The following is a 17,866-nucleotide window of genomic DNA, read 5'->3' on the forward strand; positions in this document are numbered from 1 at the left end:
TTAGCTATAAGTTTTTTTGGTATGATGCCTTTTTCACATTTGGCCGAACTCAATAAAAAAAAAAGACAGAACAAATATATCAAAATAAAAACAGTTAAAATGTAAAAAAGTCATTCTTTTTACATAAAAAACATGTTGACAACACATCCAGATACTACTTGAAGGTAAAAAGAAAATAGATCAAGGAGTGTATTGGCACTACTCAATTAGATATATTTATAAGTGCTTATTGAGACTTTGGGGGTGCTTTTCTCTTTTAGGTACTAATTTTGAAAATAAGCATTTATTGGTTCTTTCTTTTTTTTTCAAATGAGAATAAGTACTTGTTTTTGTTGTTCCACACTTATTTTAAGTGCTTCAATTAAGAATTTAAAATAAGTGATACCAAATAGGGTCTTATACCTAACTGTCGATTTCCATTTTATTTCCTCTTTATAAGTATTTTATATAAACTTTTCGTTTACCCTTTTCTAAAGCTTTGATGCCGAAGGAATGCATCTTAGGAGGACAAAACTGACCCTTACATATTTACTCCTTTAAGATGGTAATAGAAGCTTTTCACTTATCTTGAGATCACTTTCATTGATATATTTTTTTTTCTTTTCTTCTAGAAGAAGAATATATAAGAGCAATAAAATGAAAAAGAACACAAATTAAAATCAATCTCTAAGTCGTATCTAATCTCTTTTTTCGCTCCATGGGGCTACACAATGGGGCGTAGTCCATCCCCCAACCCATGACTCCTCCCACCCTCCACCCCCCACCCCCAATCTTGGTGCATGTGGGTTTTGATCCCAAGCTTATGCTACAACCATAAAGAGGCCTTACCATTATGACGTGTGTATATATATATATATATATATATATATATATAAATAGATAGATAGATAGATAGATAGATAGATAGAGAGAGAGAGCTTCTTTCTCTTTGATAATTTTGAGTTTAATTTGTACCATTTCATAAAAAATAATTTATTAAATTCAATATAATATTGAAAAATATGAATAAATTATAAAAATAAAAAATAATTCATTAGCATAAGAATATAATTAAAAATACATATAAGTTTATAAATTAAAAATAGATTATTAAAAGTTAAAATAATAATGAAAATAGTAATAAAGTCCATGAAGCAATGAAAAAATATTTAATAATTAGCAAATTAATATCTTAAAAATATTAAAATATTTAATAATTAATAAAAATTAAAATAATTAATACAAACAAAATTATAAAAATAAAAGACAATTTTTTAAAATAAGAATAAAATTGGTAAGTACATATCGGAAGATAGGGGAGAGGGTGTTAATTGTCGCTACTAAGAGTTGTAGCGGCGGTGGTAGGAAGATAGGGGAGAGAGACCACAAGCAACTCATTACAGAAGAAGTGCATATCGATTTTCCTCTTTGCTTTGCGTGGGAGATGAACTCGACCATAGAGGTCGAAGTCAATGCTGTCGTTGAAGGGATACTGTCGTAACTAGTTTGTGGCACTTTCGCCATCACGTTGTCAAGAGCTACATTGACATTCCTAAACTTCTGAACTGAAATTTCAAGAGTGCAGATCAGACAACAGAGTTATAACGAACGTCTAGGGAGGATTTGGGAGTTCCTTCCATGGGTGTCGTGCGGATCTATGAGTTCCCTTCTTACGGATCTACGGATATTTGAAGTAGATGATGAAGAGAGAGAGAGAGAGGGGGGGAGGAAGAAACTTGTGCCGCTGGTTCTCCGTTGAGTGAAGAAGAAGAAGAAGAAGAAGAAGAAGAAGAGAGAGGGGAAGAGAGAAAGAGAAGGGCAGAGGGAGAAGCTTGCGTCATTGGTTCGTCGTCGAGTGGAGAAGAAGAAGAAGAAGAGTGAGGAGGAGAGAGAGCAAAGGCCGGAGGGAGAATGAGAGGAATAACGAGTATGGGCATTTATGTTTTTCAACGCGGTCTGAAACGCATCTGAGCACATTAAATCACTGACCCGCCTCTTACTAGTTTAGAGCTGAAAATATATTTTGGATCCTTTTTTCAGACTCAACCCAAAAATAAGTGATGTTCAAAAACATTTTTCAAACTTAAGAGGTCCGAAAAGTATTATTAAATGCCACCTTAATCTCTTAAAATAAATAACGATATTATATAAAGAATATCAGTAAAATAATAACCTAAATTTAAAACATAAAAATTTATGAGTGTCAAACAAAATTTATGAAAATATATGAATAAAAATCATGAGAATACTAGCCCCATATTTAATGCGGGGTCATTCTCTAGTACAAGTCATAAGAGACATGGTTACTACACATCTAAGGTGCGTGTGTGGTAATTGAATGACGTATTGGTGTGGTCCATGCATTCATGTTGTATTGTTTTCACACCCATGCCCGTGGACCAGCAGATAGCACATAGTTAATATTAATTAAATGTTTTTTTTTTTATCAACTTTGTAAGGCCCAATGGGGGGAAGCTCCCTAACGCATCCGATACCTATATATGTTTTCCTACCAATCCTCTTATCCTTCTCGCTTCTTTTTAATGAATAAATAGTTACATGATTCTAATGCCATAAGGCGCGATTCAGCATTATTCACTTCATCTCATATTATGATGTCTATACTTCTCTAACTACCAATTTCTGTGCATTTGTGTTGTTTCACTGATTATCAACTAACCCGATATCATGTGAAGTGGAGTAGTAGACAAACAAGATATTTGGATTAATATAAACTTGGATGCACGGACTTGTTTTTTTTTTTGTTCCAAGCATTAATTTTAGAGGCCTCCACCATGTGAGTGTGACTTTCAGATGTTGATTTCATACATTTTGGTGGGCCATTAATTCAATTGGTTGATGTAGCCTGTATAATCCATTTAGGTGCTCGATCCATGGACCTCCCTCCCGAAATATTAGCCTTGTTTTACTCTTGTATACGGACCATACGTTCATTTTTTTTACTTGAAATTGGATTTGTCCAATTTCATTTGAATGAGGTACAGAGATTGAACCATCCTAATCAATTACTCAATCTGCTGTAGCATGACACATGACTTATCATCCTCCATCACCTAACTTTTATATTTATGGCTCTAAAATCCAGATAGCTTCTTCTGGGGCTTATGATCAATCACCTTGCCTAAATAATTCATGCCCTTCATAATATGGACTTTCAGGAAAAAAAAAAAAAAAAAAACAAATTGAACAGGGTCACGGTTGTCTTTTTACATATTTTGAATCAAAGCCCAAGTTCTACAAGATAACTCCATCCCACTCGTTGCAGATTTGCAGTAACTGCCCTTTGGGAGGGCTTTTGTTTCATTCGACTACACAATGGGAATGATCCATCCTCGTTCCATACACGCCCCATATGCATATCCAACCGTGCATTGAGAATATCCAACCCTGCCAATTCCTCCCTTTATACCTTTTAACACCCCCAACTCTGGTGGCAACGGGATGGGTAAAAAAATTGGTGGCAGCATATCTTATCTTCCTGAGGACAGGTAGGAGAGACAGAGAGAGAGAGCGAATAATAAAAATCGGTAAAAGCTCGGCGAGGAACAACTGTGGGAATGGTCATGGTTATGAGTTAATAAGACTGCTTGCTGACTGTGAGGGAGGGGTAGAGTGTAGACCCTGAAGGCTGAAAGCCTGACCCAACCTGTCGGTCGTCGTCTCGAATCCCTCGCCCGCTGATGCGTAAAAAAGACGCGCCAAACGAGTGACCACCCCGGCCCTCCGTCCTCTTTCTCTTGTTAAAAATTAATAAAAAATCTTTTTAATTGTAGAGAAATAATTTGACCAGATAAAAAGAAATTTACTTAAACTTTACCTAAACTATCCGATAATTAGAAATTTTTTCTGTTTTTTCGAATATTTATCAGAATGACGTGGCATTACTGTGTAACCTTCTCCCTTCTATCTGTTTCGCCACCCAGACTTGTGTATAGTTGCTATCAAAATCCCTTTCATCTGTTAAGTGCCACAAAACTTCACTTTAGAAAATTCTAAAGACCCAAAATTTGCCTTTACTCAGATAATGCGAAGGATCAGAAATTTAGAGTATCTTTACCTTTTTTTTTTTCCTGGAAGGAAATTTTATTAGTCTACTCCTTCCAAAGTCTTCCGACAGCCATGGGAAATAATTCCAGTTTCTAAAGTCTAAACCAATGGAAAGACATTCACCAAAAAAGAGAAACCAAAGTGAAATGATATATGATGCATTGTGGACATTTTAGCTACTTCAAAATGACGTATGATTTGTGATTGTTCAATTATTTCAATAGATAGAGAGGTATAATACAGTCTTTTTTTTATTTTTATATTTTAAGAAATCAACATAAAAGAAAGCCACATCAACCATTTAATTGGTATGTGTCCATCAGTAGGGTATTTGGAAGGGTGCAAGTGTCCTTTACTCAAGGAGTTTTTTTTTTTTTGGATTTTGGTTTTTGGGTATAGAGGAGAGGTCTTAATTAGAAATTTCAAGTAAATTATTGATGAAGTGAAAATTTTAAGAAGAGGATTTCAGAAAGAGAGAGAGATTGTGTGTGCATGGGGTCGTGGTCATATCTGGAACCCAGCTGTAGGGTAGGGTCAGTCCTGTTTTGTCCTTTTACTTGGTCTTTCCTCCCCCGCCTTTTCATCTCTCTTTTAACCCTCGAAGTCCTCTTTCTGCCCCCTTATAACGCCAAAATCATTCTCTTCATCATCACACAAATCCATCTCTTCTTTTTTTTTTTTCTCCTCCTTCCCTTGAAGGAAGAGAGACTGGAGAGAGAGAGAGAGAGAGAGAGAGAGAGAGAGAGAGAGTCCAAGCAAGAGTGCAAGAGACGAAGGAAGCTTTCTGTTTGAGGGGAATGTTGTCTGGCTCGAGGCCACCAACACTGTCAACTGAGTCGAATGAATCGATCTCAGCAGATCTAGATAACTATAGTTTAGATCGCTTAATTATGTGCAAGTGTCGTCGGACCAGGCTTCATTCCCCTCAATCACTGCTTCCGTCTACGCCGATCATCATCATCTTCTTGTTCCTCATCTCTTTTCCCACTTAACTAGATCGCTTTATTTATTACATTTTTTCTTCTCTTTATTTACTTTCTGAATTATGAGTAATTATTTCCATTAATGGGTTTTGAAACAGTTAATAATATGCAGATTGGTGTAATGATGAATGAAATATTTTTGACTGTTTCTCTTCTCTGACGAGAGTTAAGAAAGCTTCTCATGATTGCTTTTTTTTTTCCAAATCTTGTTAGTTGTTATCATGGTTGTAATATCTGTCAGCCTTAACGCCATTTGTTGTTTATCATTGGGCAGATTGTTTTTCATCATGGCTTAGAGGATCTGAACTGTCTGCTTTTGTTCCTTTTAGGATCTAGGCCTGAAACTTTATAGTCTTTTTTTTTTGTTCCTTCCATCTCTTCTTTTGCAGCCGTCCCCCTTTCTTTTTTTTTTTTTTTTCGCTTTAGGGTTTCATAGAGGAGATCTAGGTTCAACCTTCTGAATCATGAAGAGAGGTTATAGTTATGGAAAGAGAGATTAGTAGTGAAGTAACTAAATCTTAGTTCCCTTGCTTGATTTACTTTCCTAGTTCCATACTGTTGCGACAATTCTCACATGATAATATAGTGGGGTTGCACTTTGATAAATCGATGATGGATTGATGTTCAAAGGTACCCTACAAAAAGCAGATGATATTAATTGTTTGGTTTTTCGTTTTATTATTTTCTACATCTATTTGTTGTTATTTGTTGTTGGTGGTAGGTCTCTGAGTCCAACTTGTTTTACTTTGTCTTAAGAGAACCTGATTGATTCGATTTGATGAATTTTATGGTCCTCTATATTCTTCCATGGCTGGAGTCTAAGCAACTGCACCAAGGGTTTGGAACTTTGAATAAAGAACAAGGATATAAACAACTCCTTCGAATCGAATCTCTATTCTGATCACTAGGCATAGATCTTTCTATAATCTTTCAAAAATATTCTGTTTTTTCCTCCCTTTGCAGTTGTAATCTATGCCATAGATATTATTCAGAGGAATTTTTAGCTTTTGTAAAGTGCATACTGACACTATTTCTACTGCTTAAAGGTGAAAGAATAATGCTCGTCAACAATGGTTACTGCACTGCACGATCGTCTTTGGCTGCAGAACCGTCCAGCTTACTTTATTTTGGATCATTTTTCTGAATTCATCCATCTCTGAGTTTCTGTATTCGACTATTTTGAATTTATGAAATATGTAGTAAGTTATTTTCTTTCTTCTGTTTTTCTTTTCTGGAGTTGCATAAAATGAACCAGTCGTCGTTCAGAAGCATGCAAAACATACACATTACCGACCATATATAGTTCTCTTCAGACTTTGAAGATTCTGAGGAGGGATAAGGAGGATGGGTTTCTCAAGAGGCGCATTTTAGAGGTAACCACGTACAGCTTTTGAAAGCAGGACGCTTTTCATCTATGCTCTCCATTACTTGAATGCCATTTTTTCTGATACATTATTGTTCTATTTCATCTCCTGTTTGAAATCTCTTAAGCTTCTTCTTATTTTTTTTTTCTGTGCTTCAACACTTTAAGAGGGGGAGAAGATGGAACGCTTGTTGGAGTGTTTAGCTACTTTTTACATCTCATGCTCTTTTCTTTTTCCTCTTGCTTTGTCTATTCTATCTCCAGCGTTACAGAAATCAGAACAGTACAAAAAAGAAATAGAATGAAAAGATGGGATAGATGGCCAAGAGATGAATTTTCTGCAAAGCACGTGGTATCACTCTGGTGCTCGTGGGGCGTATCTAACGGGGAGCCAAATGCACGACTCAGGGTGAGAGTAAAACATGTATAGTCCGGATCTTACAGAAGAACACCTCTCTCTCTCTCTCTCTGTCACAGTTTCTATATAAGCAGGGTTCTCTTTCTCTCTCTACCATTATCTCTACAAAGTACATAGCTTGCACTGCGTCAGCAGCTACGCCATGGATTCTCCTTCCCTGACCGGCATTAAATGGAGTCTGATCTTATATGCATTCGGGAAAACACCGTTGCAGAGAAGCTCAAATTTAAATTTCATCACTGGCTAGGAATCTAGGAGACAATGTCAGTTTGACTTGTCAACACCCAAAGATTTTTAGGGTCTCTTCGTTTTAGTAGATGATGTATCAATTAACCCTATTTATGTATTTGTCATGGTTATTTGTGCATGAAAATTGCAGATGGAGAATGGGTGTTGCTGGTTTTTGTTGGCATCATTGATATATGTGCTGTCGAGTTAAGAAATTGGATTTGCCTCTCGGGAACTTGGGTTCTGTTTGACTTTGCACGCATAAAGTGGAACTGTAGTAATGAGTTCCACTTTGGAGAGAGAGAGAGAGAGGCAGATTAGCCATGTTTTTTTAAGGCCACAATGAATAATTGATTTATGGTCACATGTTTGTACAATTTGAGGAAGTCGTCAAAGAACTTTTTTTTTTCTTAAAACACATGGGCTAGTGAACGCCAAATACTTGAAGACTGTGGCATGGACATGTCTGATGCCCAGCTAGACATCAGTAAAGGCATTTCTATAAATTGTCCAGAGTCATTAATGCCACCCGGAAATCGTCAACTCCTAAACGTTAAACACAATTACAGGTTATCAATGGATCAAGCTCAACAACAAAAGACAAAAAGGAAAAAAAATATCTGGCAAGCTAATGTTATCAGTAATGTTCTGTGTTACTGTTTAACTACTTTGCTCCCGATGAGTCCAAGGCTCCAAACAGAAATATTGGGAGTCCACGTAATGTTACTGTTTAGCTACTTTAATCTTACAAAGGAAGCTGAACTATCAACCACTTTAAGCCGTTAGTCCATTGCCATTTTCTTCATACTTTGCTCTCTTGTTTTCTTTGGGTACGTAGACTGTAGACAGAGCTCCTTAAATCACCATAAGACTTGTTTTATTTCCAAGCCATTGGAGAAATTATTAGTGTTAATTTGTTACAGAGCAATGTTTAGCTAATTATTGTGAGTGTAGAGACCACAAAAAAGAAGAACCGACTTCACTTGTTTGTGGTCTCTATTTTACCGACGGTACCTATACCCCTTCTACTATCAACGTCAAAATGAAAGCCTCGACCGGTTGCATCAGTTTCTCAAAATGCATGCTCCTTTGTCTATACCTTTACACCGCACAGATGTGATTTGACTAATGGGCTGTAAGTCTGTAACTTTTTTTAACCGACTAATTTTCTGTGAAGATTGAGAAATTCGTAGACAAAAATCAAATCAAATAAGCGTAGATTCTATGTTATTAAGATGGAAATTCTGGATTGAATTAAAATTAAAAAGCTTTTCCTATATTGAGTCCACCACTTAACTCTTCCTACATTCGAAAAGTGAAAACATGTTTTTCGTTTCTGGAGTCCGAATGAATTTGGTTGAGGCCTTGTATTGAGTCCACCACTCCCAAGACTCTGGATAGCAAGTATCAACAATTCAAATATTAGGTGATGACTCTTTTTGGGTGATACTTTCTGGACAGCCATTAAATGGGATTTACCTAACCCCCGAAGTTGGGCAAGTTTTGAAGGCCCCAAACCCAATACACATTTTTGTAACCCCCAACCACTCCCCATGACATTACACATGTTAGAGATGAATGGGTTCTCGAGTTACTGGCAACCTGGGTCATTTCAATGGTCTTTAATGCTAAGAAAGAAACTGTTCAGAAACGCATCCACCCGTCTTATCCTCCTAATAGTCCTATTGCCTCCTTTTGTTTAAACACACATTAATTTACACCAATTTTAGTGCAGAATTAATCTCTTTGTATTTGAAGGTGCCAACAAACTTACTGGGAAAATCTCTAGCCGGTTGTAGTGGAGACTAGGGGAGCAAATGGATGGATCGGATCATCCGAATGGTCGAATTTGGATCACCCTTCTTTGCATCTTTGGATCTAATCGGATCGGATAATAGGATAAGAGGATCTGGTCATAAATTGGATTGGATTCGGATCACTCCTATTCAATCTGAGAAGATCCTACCCGATATGTATTATATATTTATAAATATATGTTATTTATTTATTTATAAATTTGTTATATTATTTATTTATTTTTTATGAAAAACATGTATATATATGATGAAAATAATTAAAAAATACTTATATTTTTTGTTTTTACTTTATTTAAATTAGTATATTTTATTTTTCTTTTAATAATTTATTCATTTTTAAAGAAAAAAGTCGGATTGGATCAGATCCAAAGATCCAACTTACCAATAGGATTTGAATCCAAATTGAATCCTATCAGATCCAAGCGGATCTTTGGACCGGATCATATTCGACATGAACAGTGTTGGATCGAATTCGAATATACCCTGATTTCAATTTGATCCGATCCGTTTGCATCCTTAGTGGAGACTCGAGAATAGGGGTGTCAATTGGACTAGATTTGGTCCAATCCGATTGAATCCAATGTGAGTCCATTATAAATGGACTAGGTCCAATCCAGTCCAATGAATATTTTGGACCAGTCCAATTTAATGTCTGGACCATCCAATCTGTTCAAATTCGTTTTGATTAAGATTGGTTTCAACCCAAACCTGGTCCATTGGCACCTACGTTCTTATTTTATATCAATGTACCGAATATTGGCTTAATCCAACCCAATCCAATATAAATTTATTATGGACAGACCAGGTCCAATCCAATCTAATAAATATTTTGGACTGGATTGGTCCAATCCAATATGTCTTGTTGGTCCGTCCAATCTGTCCAAATTGATTTTGGACTGGATGGGGTCCAATCCAAAACCGGTCCATTGACACCCTTACCTGAGAAGATGTCCCACCTTCACCGATTTGGGGAAGTGTGCTAGCATACTTAGGGGTGCAAGTCGTGCCCGGTTAGGTTGAGGTCAACCTAATTTCCTAGCGTCAAGGTTTGAGGTCAACCCAATTTTAGCATTATTATACATAGAGGGGGCAAAACCAAGTTACTCAGTTTGGAAGGAATACAAATGCAAATATGTAGAGTGCAAAATCTTGTATATTGTATTATTTTGTATGTATTTACACCCTATATGTTTGTATTTGTACTCTTTCCAAACCGAGCAGCACAAATACAAATGTGTTTTACAAATAGTCGAAACTCAAAATACATACAAAATAATACAAAATATAAGCTTTTGCACTCTATATATTTGTATTTATACTCCTTCCAAATAGAGCCAAAGGTTGCGTTTGGAAATGATGCAAATGGAGTGTAAATCCCGATTCAGGGTAAATTTACACTCTGGTTCACTTTTGCCTGTGTTTGGCAACACTACATTTATGCATTGACAAATAACAAACCAAATGCATATTTACATTGATAATAATATGTAAAAGTACATTAATAAAAAAGAAGTAAATTTGCATTCAAGTAGGCATTTGATAAAAAAAGCATATGCTTTATCGGAATTCATGTTTGCATCCATTACAGTTAAAAGTCTGTTTGGTAAGAAGGTAAACTTGTCAGTGCAAAACTAACCCAATTTTGCATTTTATATGAACTGTTTTACACTCTACATATTTGCATTGTTTCCAAACGCAGCGTAGTCTCAATTTTCCCTAACCAAATACATGCATAAATACATATACACTTAAGTACTTGGATAAATACGTGTTTATATAACATTTATACATTCAAACATGAAATTAAGTTGGGGTTTGGCTTGGGCTGGGTAGGCGAAGGTAGTGGTGGCAATTGGGCGGGTTGGGTTGGGTTTGGTTTGGGTTGAGTTTCAACCCAACTCATTTAACCCGCCAACCCGTTAATGACCCAATTATGTAAAGTTAAATGGGTTGGGTTCAACCCAATCCAACCCGCCCAAACCCATTAATCTTATATTTATGTACTTAAAATAAAAAACTAACACCATCATAATAAATAAGTTGGTTATAGCTTAGTGTTTATAGTAGTTGTTATTTACACAAGTGGTGAAGATTCAAATCATGTTACATGCATTATTTTTACACAAGCAACAAAGCCATTTAACTATGTTCGGGCTTCGGATCTGATCAAACCGGTTAGATCAACTTGAACTATCTAATTTGATTGTCTTTGAGCTAATCACATCAAGAGTGGTTGAACCGTTTAGATCTGGACCAGTCTAGCCAGACCAGGTCCCGACTGAACCAGTTCGGACCGGTCAGACCAGATCCGAACAGATCGGATTCAGTTTGGTCGGGACCACACCTGATGGGGCCGGTTCAACTCGGTTGGGCCAGACCCTGGCTGGACCGGTTCACTTCGGTCGGACCGGACCGAGCCGGATTTGGGTCAATCCCAGGGTAGAGGCTTCAAAGGATCTCAGTTAGCTAGCATTGTTGACCTGGGCCGAATTCAGGTCGGGTTCTATGGATACAAGCCAAACCAATGATCCGAATCGGGTAAAGCAAGTGAGGTGGTTTAGGGTCTGAACTTCACCCGGTCTGACCCACTTCGAATTTGGGTCAACCCGGATCAGCTTGTGTCGGGTCGGGCTGGGCTGTGTGAATAATGTTTGGACTGGACAACCCAAACCGAGCAAAGAAAGCAATACCGAGCCATCCTGTTTGAGGTCTATTTCAAATTCGAGTTGACCCAGATCGGGTCAGACTGCGTTGAACTGAACCGGCCTTGGGTGAAATTGATTTGGATTTATGTTGGGTGAAGTGTGTTGATTCAAGACAAAACTAAATTTAGTCAACAATTAATAGAAAATTAATACATTAATTATAAATTATTTAATTCAAATGAAGAAAATAAAAAAAAGGCTAAGGAATTAATACTTATATATGTAATGGTTAACCCAATGGTTATCCATAACCCAACCCGACCCAACTCAACCCATTTAAATGGGTGTGTTGGGTGATGGGTTGATCACACAACCCACCAAGTAAATGGGTGGGTTGGGCGGGTTAGATTTTGGGTGGGTTGGGCGGGTTAGATTTTGGGTGGGTTGGGCGGTTTTAGCGGGTTGGATGAAAAATTGCCACCCCTAGGCGAAGGCCCCAACCCTAACCCAACCTATCCCTTGGATGTGTGTGGGGCCGGAAATTCACATTCACCATACGACCCTAATCTAACCTAAAGTTAAGTTCATACTTTTAAACCCTAATCCTAACCCGACCTTCAACTGAGCCCAATCCAACCTGATTTTTTGAGATTGAATTTGGGCTGACCCAGTCCAAGTTGGAGACCTAAACATGCAAGGCCCTGTTTGGTTTGTAGGAATAGAGGTTTGGAATCGTTATTAGAATGGACCTTTCCGATTCCAACTATTTGGTTGGACGAAATTGGAATCCCATTCCCATTCCTGCTAGGATGGCATTTCCCATTTGAGGGTATAGTCATTCCCTGCCCCTCTCTTGGGAATGAAATCTCATTTATTCTGATTCCAATTCTCATTCCCATTCCTGTCTGAACCAAACAAACTATGGGAATAGACAGTATTGATTCCGATTCCAAAAGATTTTTATTCCGATTGTTACTATGAACCAAACAAACCCTAACATATGATGAAAAGATGTTGTCTTTGTAGCCCATTTGCCTACCGAAAACAATCCCCTCTTTTTTAGAAACGCAGTCAAGCTCAACAAAAAATAATAATCGAATATTAACTTACTAAACTCTGCATGGCAATATCTAGTTTGCAAGTATCTGCTGTTGGGGATCTTAGGAGGGTTTGACTGGATTTGATGGATGGTTTGGATCATTTGAAAGATATTTTCATGTGACAGAAATAATAAATAGTTTGGGCCATTTTTTCTGAATAAAGTAGATTTTAAAGTACAAATGAAATCTCATTTAACCTCTTAAATCAAAACCTATCTACCAAAAAAAATAAAAGTCAATCCATATTTATAATATAAATAATGGGTAAACAGAATAGATCAAATTAGTGGCCCATAACATTTAAAAAAAAATGGTGGCCCATAGTAAGTACGGGGTCATTAGTTATAAATTAAGTTATAAACAAAATAGACCAATAAATGCTTCTTAATTCGGCCCAATTAGCCTTGAACGAGGATCCTTGCATTGTTTTTTTTTTTTTTTTTTTTTTTTAAATTATAAAATTGGAAATTCTGCTGCTCCAACTATATCGTTAATTGTGATTTATCAGTCCATAGTACGACAATAGAGCGGCGTAGGTGATAAAGAAACACAACAATGAGAGTGGAAAGGTGGTGACAATCCACCTGCATTATTATTCAATTCTGTTGTCTTGTGTAGTTCTTGGTAGGGGTTGAATGAATGAATATGGATTTAATCTCTGTAGTTTTCATGCTGGTCTATTAAACGTTTGCGCATTTTCACAGGAATGTAAAATGCTGGTACAAACGTTTGAATTGTATCCCTCTACCACTAATAGTGAATAGAAAAACCCCAATATTCAAAGGCTAATTTACGTGGCTAAAATAGGTAGAATCTGACAGTCAATCAGTCGTTTCAAACCGATCACAAACAGTCAATCAGTTGTTTCAATCTGATTAATTAGATAATCACCTTGGGGCCTGTTATTTTTTTTTTTTTTTGAGATAAGTGGATTGCAATGTACCTCAGAAATCTTAAATTGCAGCTCCCTCTTAATCTATGAATAGTCCTGGAGTCCATGAAAAATTCATATACTCATTTGGTAGGACAAGACAAAGTTGCCCTAATAAAAATATTTTTTTTTAAGCGAAAGCAGTCATTGTTATATTCACTTGGGAAATTGATGTGATCTATTAAATGGGGGATCTTAATTCTTTGAACATGGGCAACTTTGTACAAAAGAAACCAAAGGCCCAAACCATCTTATATGCAATACATAAATGGTTCTTCAGAAATCTTTGAAAAAAAAATAGATGATTCTTCATAAACCTGTGAACGGACCAGGTTCATCACCCAATTGAGCCAATCCTATTGTACACTTTCTAAGACAAGCTCTTCTCCCAATCGTTCGATTCTGGGTCTAATTTATGGAGACCCGTTGGTTCATATGGGAGGCATGCACGTCACCCTTTTTGAATCCAACAATTCTGATTCTGTTAAGGTTAAGTTTGGTTCACACTCCCGCTAAGTGAGTCAATCCGATTCAACTGCTTAGAAAAAGGCAAAATCAGATGAAGCATATCTTTTTTGCCCCTCATTCGTTTGAATTCCCCTTTCTTCCATTTTCATTTTCACCCAAGCCCTACCTCAAGAGCAAGAGTTCACCAACGACAATTTCACCAAGCTCTGACGATGTAGACTCAACTGGCAGTAAGCATTTCTTCTTTTCAGTTTGAAAAAAATACAAATACAAATACATATAAAATAATACAAAATACAAGACTTTGCACTTTACTATCTTCCTCATTCCTCTTCTTCTAGCAGGAGACTATCGGCGGCGATTTCACTATTTCATCGAGTTCTCACCTTTAACTTCATGATTCTCATTGTAGAGAATATCCTTTAAGAGCTATGATTCATATGGCCTGGTTATTTAACCGTCACGGCTGTTGTATAGGTAGCCCCAGAAGAACAACAAAGGTTTCCACACTTATCATACTAGTTCTTCATTTACATTGGTTACCAAGTTTTCTCGATATCCTAGTTGGCCATTTTGTGAAAAATGAATATAAGTACTGTTCAACGCACAAGACATATGTTACACACTTTACTACTATTCACATTACATAAATTTAGTTCAAGAAAAATCAAACATCAATCCATTTTTGTGGCTTTCAAAAAAACATCCATTATGGTGGATCCGATCCCCATCCCAGATTTTAAAACAGGTAATCAATTATAGATAACACAGAAGTAGGCCATGGAACTTGATGGAGGGTGATTTGACCCAACCTTTTAACCAGGGGGACACATGGATATGACTCGACGTAAATGACAACTCAGCATGACAGCTTGGCCATAACTTGACGTAATGAACTCGCTGAAAACCCATCATGAACAGCTCGCCACAAGACAGTTCGCTACAACTCGCTGTAGAACGGCTTGCTGCGAGGCAGCCGCTATTGGAGCTCGCTACGAAGGAGCTCACTATTGAGTAACCCGGAGTCTTCGGGAAACTTCTTATCCGGCAAGACCGTGCCTATCAGACTGCTCCCACGTCTCACGTCTGGCGGCGCAGCACCTGCCAGTCCAGAGGACTGCGCCCACGTCTCACGTCTCACGTCAGGCGGCGTCATGCACGCCAGCTCTGCGTAACATCTCTCAGTTGACAGGACCATACTCTGTGACGGTTACCTGCACCAATCGAATCAGTCTGGTGAATAACGGTTGTCGCAGAGAATCAGAGGCGGTTACACCCGATTTGACAGAGCATCAATATATAAAGGCCACGATTTCCAAGGGGCAAGGTAATCGAAAATTGCGCATCTTCACTCTTACCATTTATTTCTTCACAACTCTCTAAGCTCTCCACCGAGTTCTAACTTAAGCATCGGAGTGTTCCCGCCGGGCGAGCTCCCCGGGAATCCTTCATCTTCTTCTCCTTCTCAGGTGCCGTCCGTCGCCATGTAGGAGCGAGGTCCCTACCAGCTAGGAGTGACCAGACCGCGCTACATCATTTGGCGCCGTCTGCGGGAATCGCTTCAAAAAGCTTCTCACCAAGCAACTTCAGTAAGACTTCAATGGCTTCCTCCAGCAACGCCGAACGAAGTGCCGACCAAAACACCTCCGGGGAACGACCTCAACTCCCTACCGTTTGCATTGGCCAGTTCACTGTACCCCTCTCCGCGGATGGAGTCCTACCCTGAGTGTGCCTTAGGTCATGGCGCCAGTAAATGCTCCACTCCCTTCACCGGTAGAGGCGACCTTTGCAGAACCATCAGTTCTCCTGGTGGTTGGACAGAACCAGCTAGAAAACCTGGTACACTGCGTGCGAGCTATGCAAGCTCAAATGCAGTAGGTCCACCAGTTTCAGCTGTACTAGCAGCAAATGCTCCACCACGTCTACCAACAGTAGTTTCCACCGCTGCCTCAGCATCAACAGCAAGTTCCACCTCGACACCCCGCTACACAGCAGGCCCAGCCCTGTCGTCGCAGCGAGCGTCTCCCCCGCCGAGGAGAGACCTCCCGAACTCAAAACCCTCTCGGAAGCCAGGTCTCATCCCATGGCAGGAGGGAAAGACAAGTTACTCCTCCCACCTCGTACCCTGTAGTCAGGTCGGGGGCTTCTCAGCCAGTCAGACCCACGTCACCTCAGCCTTCACAGTTTGAGCTTCTGCTCGCCGAGAACCAGTTCGAGGTCTTGGCCGCGGACTGTAGAAAGGGCCCTTCAGTTCACAGCCATCAGCAGCAATCCGAGCCCCTTCCTGAGCCCATCGAGCTCGGCAACACAGAAGCAATCAGTACTAATGCTGAGCCAGTGAAGCAGCGGAGACGCCACCGAGCTCATCGAACTACCACTCACAACCTGCCCGAGCTCAAGGGTAAGAAAGAGGTGAGCTTGGACGAAGTGAAAGCCACTCCGCTGCTCTCAGTGTCGTTCCCCCTGTCTCCAAAACTTCTAACCGTCCCCATGCCTAAGGACTTCAAGGTCCCTCCCTTGGACAAGTATGATGGATCGTTCGATACGAATGACCATGTTAATGCCTTCCAGTCCCAGATGCACTTGGCAAGGGCTATTGAGTCCTGCATGTGCGTGGCCTTCTCCACCACCTTCAAGGGAGTAGCCCGCACATGGTACAGGAACCTCGCGCTCGGGTCAATAAGAAGCTGGGCGCAGTTCGTGCAAGTGGTGCCCGAGAACCCAAGAAAGCCTCCTCGACATAGTCCAGAGAGAAGGGGAGCCTATCCGTAGCTGTATCAAGCGGTTCAATGACGCTTGCCTACAGATACCTCACTTGGACCCTACAGTGCAACTCACAGCAGCCAAGAGAGGCATAGCGCACAAGGAGTTCAAGTGACATGTATTTGTCAACCAGCCTAAGACTGTGACCAAGTTCCTCAAGCTTGCGGACCAGTTCATAGGGACGGAGGAGGAGATTAACCAGGAGAATGAAAGTGTGCCCGAGAAAAGGAAAAGGGAAGGTGAGTCATCGATCCAAGGGGACAGTAAGAAGAAAAAAGCCCTATCTTGGGGGGCAAGGCCAGGACAGCCTTTCCGAGCCCCTCCAGTAGAAAGAACTGACTATACACCCCTGAACGCGAAGCGGGCCGAGATCCTTATGGCGATCAAAGACGCCCCGTATGTGAAGTGGCCACCCCGGCTTGTAGGGGACCCCAATGTAAGAAATAAGAATCTGTATTATAGTTTTCATAAAGATCACGGTCACAGTACTGAAAGTTGTAAGAACCTTCGCAACGAGATAGAAGAGCTCATCCGTCGCGGATACTTAGGAAAGTTTGTACAAAATAATAATAATAATAAATCAGGTCGGTAGGGGGAGCAAGGTAGAGATGCTCCCGAGTCCAATAGCAGGCAAGCAGAGCAGCTGCAGAGGCATCCCCCTAAAGAGAGACCAGTTCAGGGAACTATACATGTGATCGTTGGAGGTTCGATCATCACGGGTTGCACTTCAGCTGTAGCTCGGATTTCAGCTCGAGAGGTCGGAAGGGAGGAGCATAACCCCCCAAAGCGGCCAAGGATAGAAGACCCAATCTTCTTCACCAAGGAGGACGCGCGCGGGGTCCACTACCCCCATGATGACGCGTTCGTCGTGAAGATAAGGATTAATGATTTTGAAATCAAGTGTGTCCTCGTCGACTCCGACAGCTCGACTGACATTCTTTTCATGGCAGCATTCGACAAGGTTCAGCTCTAAGAGAGCGACCTCAAGCCCGCAAGTACTCCCTTGGTAGGCTTCAGTGGAGAGGAAGTCAGGCCCCTGGGGAGAATCACAGTACCTGTGGAAGTCAGCACCTGCCCTAGCATAGTGAGGCTTAACCATGACT

At 39.6% G+C, this 17,866-nt stretch overlaps 1 long non-coding RNA gene across 1 annotated transcript; it reads left to right on the forward strand.

The window, feature by feature from the left end:
- Positions 1-6,237: 6,237 nt before the first annotated feature.
- On the forward strand, positions 6,238-7,226 carry LOC148801123 (uncharacterized). Its single transcript, XR_016084205.1, has 2 exons — positions 6,238-6,403; positions 6,658-7,226. It is a non-coding gene; the product is annotated as an uncharacterized LOC148801123 (long non-coding RNA).
- Positions 7,227-17,866: the final 10,640 nt, after the last annotated feature.

The sequence above is a fragment of the Nelumbo nucifera genome, chromosome 3 (assembly GCF_055504915.1).
Source record: "Nelumbo nucifera cultivar China Antique chromosome 3, China Antique-T2T, whole genome shotgun sequence".
NCBI classification, from domain to species: Eukaryota; Viridiplantae; Streptophyta; class Magnoliopsida; order Proteales; family Nelumbonaceae; genus Nelumbo; species Nelumbo nucifera.